This window comes from Xiphophorus couchianus, chromosome 12, assembly GCF_001444195.1.
Source record: "Xiphophorus couchianus chromosome 12, X_couchianus-1.0, whole genome shotgun sequence".
Classification (NCBI taxonomy): Eukaryota; Metazoa; Chordata; class Actinopteri; order Cyprinodontiformes; family Poeciliidae; genus Xiphophorus; species Xiphophorus couchianus.
In genome coordinates, this window is record NC_040239.1 from 39,057 (window position 1) to 44,504 (window position 5,448).

At 36.5% G+C, this 5,448-nt stretch overlaps 1 long non-coding RNA gene across 1 annotated transcript; it reads right to left on the bottom strand.

The window, feature by feature from the left end:
• Window positions 1-2,745: 2,745 nt before the first annotated feature.
• On the bottom strand, window positions 2,746-3,726 carry LOC114154097 (uncharacterized). Its single transcript, XR_003597478.1, has 4 exons — window positions 3,709-3,726; window positions 3,204-3,401; window positions 2,942-3,079; window positions 2,746-2,833 (listed from the first exon to the last, which is right to left on the bottom strand). It is a non-coding gene; the product is annotated as an uncharacterized LOC114154097 (long non-coding RNA).
• Window positions 3,727-5,448: the final 1,722 nt, after the last annotated feature.

Consider the following 5,448-nt stretch of genomic DNA (forward strand, 5'->3'; position numbering starts at 1 on the left):
CTGCAGCACAGCCTTAGTTGGATGTTCATATTTATGTCCCTGTAGATTTACCCAATACACATACATTAGCTTTAATCTTCTTAATCTTAAAGGAAGCTCACCAGTTTCAACTTGCAAAGCAGCTATAGGAGATGATCTGAAAGCTCCACAACATATTCATAATCCCTGTGTTTGTTCACTATCAAGTTTTCTCAAATGACTGTCAGCAGCTGCCATATATGCTATACACCCATAATCCAAAGAAGATCTCATGAGAACCTGATAAACTCCCAACAGCGCACTTCTTGAAGCGCCCCATTCCTGTCCAGAGAGACATCTCAACAAATGATTCACTTTTTTACATTTATTTTGAACTGATTCTATGTGCTGTTTCCAAGTTAATTTTTCATCAAAGATTACACCTAAAAACCTCACTGTATTCACTTGTTCAAGCTTCTGATTATAAAGATTTAAAATATTTTCCTTATGTCTTCTATAAAAACACATAACTTGGGACTTTGCAACTGACATTCTAAATCCCCATTTAGAATGGGGATTCTAAATCTTCCACTTTCAAAATGGCATCCTGCATCTTTTTCTGTAAATATATAAGTTTATAGTATGTCCACCGCACCCACAGAGCCCCATCATCTGCAAATAAAGATTTCCCTATACTACTATCTATTTCTCCCTTTACGAAAACCACTTAGAAAAGGACAAAATAAATTTTTACTTTCAAGAAAATATGATAGTCTATCTGTTACAATTCTCTACATTATTTTCCCTAATTGAGATGTAAGAGCTATTAATCCATAATTTGAAGGGTCAGTTGCATTTTTACCTGGCTTCAACACATTAATTATAACTGATTCTTTCCATGCCGCAGGAATTATCCCTGTCTCCCAAATCAGATTCAAAAGTTTAAAATAACAGTAAGAGATATATCATTTAAATGTTTAAGCATTATATAACAAACTCCATCTTTTCCTGGTGTTGACTGTTTTGCATTAAAATAGTTTTTTTCAGCTCATACATAGTAAAAGAAATATCTAGATCTTGATTTGAAACTGTTCTTCTTTTCCTCCTTTTTATGATGTTTACTGACAGTTTACAGGCTTAATGTATTACTGCCATCAACTGGACGGAGGTGTAATCCAGAAATTCAATTTATCCTATATCTTTAAAAACCCTAAAATAATTGTATTATATACATACACACACACACACACACAGTACATACTAAATTATCCCAGCTAATTTTGTGTCTTTTAAATAAGTGCTTGAATTATATCTTGTGAATGATGCTTCCCTAATAAATTAGCCATAGTTTATTATGGTGAAAAATAAGTATACAAACCATATTAGTATATTGGTTATAATGCAGCTTGACTATCTGATGCAATTATATATTTATATATAATTTGGATGATTAATCCATACTTGAAGATGGATTATTGATTGGCTGTGAGGGACCAGACTCAAACGAGGACAAAAAAGTATTCAAAGTAGAAAAAGTTCAATTTAATTCTTTCGAAAATAGCAAGCAAAAAATTGCTTAAAAAGGATTTAATGCAAAAATAAGTCAAAGAATAAATAACAATTTTGGGCCCAATTTAACTGAGGTCAACTGAACACTAACTGAACACAAACAAAACTGACCTGCAAACAAAGAACAAAAGGCTTAAATAGGGGTGGAGTAATCTAAATCTACCACATGAGGGAGGCATGACATAACAAAAGAACAAACAAATACAAAATTAACTAAAGCATTCTATGAAACAAATAAAGCAAAACTAACTCTTACTTAGCAGAAACAATAATAAGTGAATATTTAAGTGACAAAATTAACTAATTAAGATCAACTTGAAACAACAAAGTCTCCTCCTTCAGTCTTTTAGAAAAACAAATGGTTTGTGTCAGGTTTCCTCCTCCAGCTGGTTTGAATCAGCATCACCTCACACAAACAAATAAGTGTAAATAAACCATTCAGACAGACATTAACTAAAGTGTGCACCCATTAGAAAATATATGTCTAAATGAAATAACTAACTTAAACAGACTATAAGCTGGAACTAATATAAAGAAAAAATACTAACAAGATGTGGTGGTGGGAGGAACGTCCAACACATTGGCATTACATATTTTATATATTAGTAGTGTGATTACAGTATGCTACAATTACACTATTGGTTTATTATAATTGCTAATGAAGTACACTTCTCGGTTACTTATCAATATCTTTTATTATGGCCACTTTGTACATTACATGCTTCATACACACTACAGTACTGCAAACATATTAGGCTAAAAGAACACAGAAGGATCAACTATAACACACTTTCCAGGTGAAACAAATTACATTGTGCTTTCAATATATTACCATTTTTCAAGAGTACATTGACAATATACTATCACAGAATTGTACAAACTGTCAATATATTAAAAGTTCATAAACAACATGGTTATGAAAATTAGCACAATAAAACAACAGATACACTTTAGAGGAAATGTGAAAATGTTTCACCAAGGAGTATTGTTTTAATTTAATGTCACAGTATTCCAGTATTACTGCAGACAAACTGACATTTCTCCTTCCTAAGAACAGTGAGGATCAGCAGAACATTCCCATTCACTGGACCACTGCACTTTACAGAAACCTACAAAAAAGTACAATAGAGCAATTAAACAGAGAAAGCACTTGTATTTTAAAGAGTACAGAAAAACGGCAAAGAAAAACACAAGACTTACAATTTTTAGATGTTGTGGACTCGCTATGTATGTGGCATCATCAGAACTGGTAATGATTGGGACCGGATGCCTGGGGTGGAAAAACATTTCTGGGTGACTTCTTTGCCTGTTTATGTTAGAAGTAGAAAAAATAGTCAGCAATATCGTAAAATCAGCTGATGCTGGCATTAACTATGAAGTTGTTTTAAGTGTGGATTTAAGGGAGACAAACTACCTTAAAATCTTTCCGTCCATGATCTGAACACGTTGATCCTTGAATGGTGGTGAGGGGGGCTGGTGGTGCCCGTCTCTAGCAGTCATCAGATGAGAGGCGGGGTTCACCCTGGACAGGTCACCAGTCCATCACAGGGCCCTGAAAGATAACAATGAATAAAATGTATGAACGAGAAATGGTAGATTAACAAGGGGAATAAATTCTGTCCAATTACTTTTTAATCAAATCATGTTTATTTAAGAACTTAGCGTTGGTTACATACCAGTTTTTGCTGTTAAAAATGTGGCCAGCTGCTCAGTGTAAAAAAACAAAGAGCCTTCCACCAGGAAGACGATGTGGAGGTTCATCCTCAGAACTGGTTGGTGATCTGGTGGAGCCAGAGCCTCTTCTGAGACAGGAAAGTCTTTAGGTTTTCTAATTCTTGTTCACTGGCTTCCTCTTTCATCTTAATTTGCATAGACTGCAAAAATATATTGAAGATAAAAACAATGATGAGTTATAACAACCTCACAATATCAAAGTCTCTTTCGCATAATGAGCTTAATTAAAACCAGGTTGAGTTTATGAAGAAGACTATATCAAGTTGCAACAAACAGCAGTTATATGCAGTTATAACATGAAGCTGAATGATTGTTATAGTAATAATCATAAAAATCCCAATACAAATGATAAAATAATTATTGCTGAAATCAACATAAGTTTCTTTATATCTTTACTGCACTGTTTATAATAAAACAAAGATAATTAGCATTTTGAAGCAAACTTACCACCAGCTAGCAACATGTTAGCAGCCTTTGGGTTTTTTACAGCCATAAATTTTGTTTATATGTTTTATTTTATATTTAGCATATTTTTTGTTATTATGACCTTTGTCATAATAACAAGAACAACTTTAAAGATTTGCATTAAAGCTGACTTCACACCAGCAGTTCAAAAAACTCTTTATTGATGTTAAGAAGAGGTGGAAGTGATAGTCAAACTCAAGGCTGCGTGATTCCCGGCCCCCTGGTGGCTACATCGCGTCATTGCACCAAAGACCAAGCTACTGCAAATGTAGGATACATTTATTGACCAACTGATTTATCGACCAGTTGATTTCTGGGGGACGATTTCCTTAATTTTGGGGGATCATGATCGGCCGATACTTACATACGAGCACAGCTGGTCTTATCCCCTAATCTTATCTTAGTCAGTAATGGTTTAAAAATCAGTCTCTGTCCTCTTCTGCTCTGCAGTGAGAGGTTTGACTGACAGACCGACCCACCAGGTCAGATCTGAACATTTACAGTTAACAACATTCACCCCACTATTGCCAACTCAGTGACTTTCTTGCTAGATTTAGCGACAGTTCAGACAAAAAATTTTTTATGTCAGCCAAAATCAAAATCAGCAGGTCAGGCTTTTTAAAGATAGGTAACCAGGGATCGGCCAGAAAACTGCAATTGGTGCAGCTCTACATACATATTCATATCATTTTTTGATTAAATAAATTTCTCTTAAGCATTACTCCAATAACTAAAAATTTAACCCGGTGAGTCTTTCTCCTCTGAGAATGTGGACCGGTACCGGTACTGGACTGATTCTGAGCCTTCAAATGATTTTAACAGAAGTTTCTCATAACTTAGAAGTTGATGTAAAGAAAATGTTTGTTTTAGCCACAAAATGATTATGCTCAGCAGCAAACAACAAATCCCAACTACAGCATAGAGCAGCTCATCGATGTAGCAGCTATGTAGCCTGATGTAAAAACATTTTGCTACAAAATGTCAAACATTGAGAAGTTTTAATTATTGTTATCAAACACGCCATTTTAAAGCCAAAAATACCTCAGAAATATCCAGAGCCAACCATGAGAATCAACTCATTTAAAGTTTAAACTCAGTTTCACATAAACACAAAGACCTGTTAGGTTGGGGTTCTTTTTCCTGTTTTATTTTGTTTTCTTTTCCTCTTCTGTCCTGGGTTTTTTCTGGGAAGCTGCGTTTCCTTTAACAGCCATCAGATGTCACCAGTGAGCGGAGCCCCTGGAGAAGTGTGGCGGCCAACCTGTAGACGCACCTGTGTCTAATTTTCAAGAGCTGCGGAGGTGCTTCATAAGGACAGCCTAGCTGACACTCCAGTGCCTGAGTGTTTGCCTTCACTGGTAGACGTTTTTCTTAGGAAGAAGCCTTCTATGATCGCTCCCTGTGTTCTGATCGCTCCTTGTGTTCTCCCCGTCAGATTTCCTTGTGATCGCCCTGTGACTCCTGGATGTGGACAAGCGCTCCCCCCTGGATTTCCTTGTGTTCCTCACGACGCCATTGGTATTACCAATCGGTTGCCTTCCTCCGTGCACTTACCTCCCTGGTCCCTCCCCGTGTATCCTCTGTGCCTCGCCACCGACTGAGCCTGCCAGCGTTTCATGTTCCGGGAGCTAACTGTCGAAGCCCCGCTCGGAAGTCAGCCCACTCTGCTCTCCAGCTGCAAGGCTTACCTGCTCGCTCTCCGACGGTAACTCACTTCTCCAG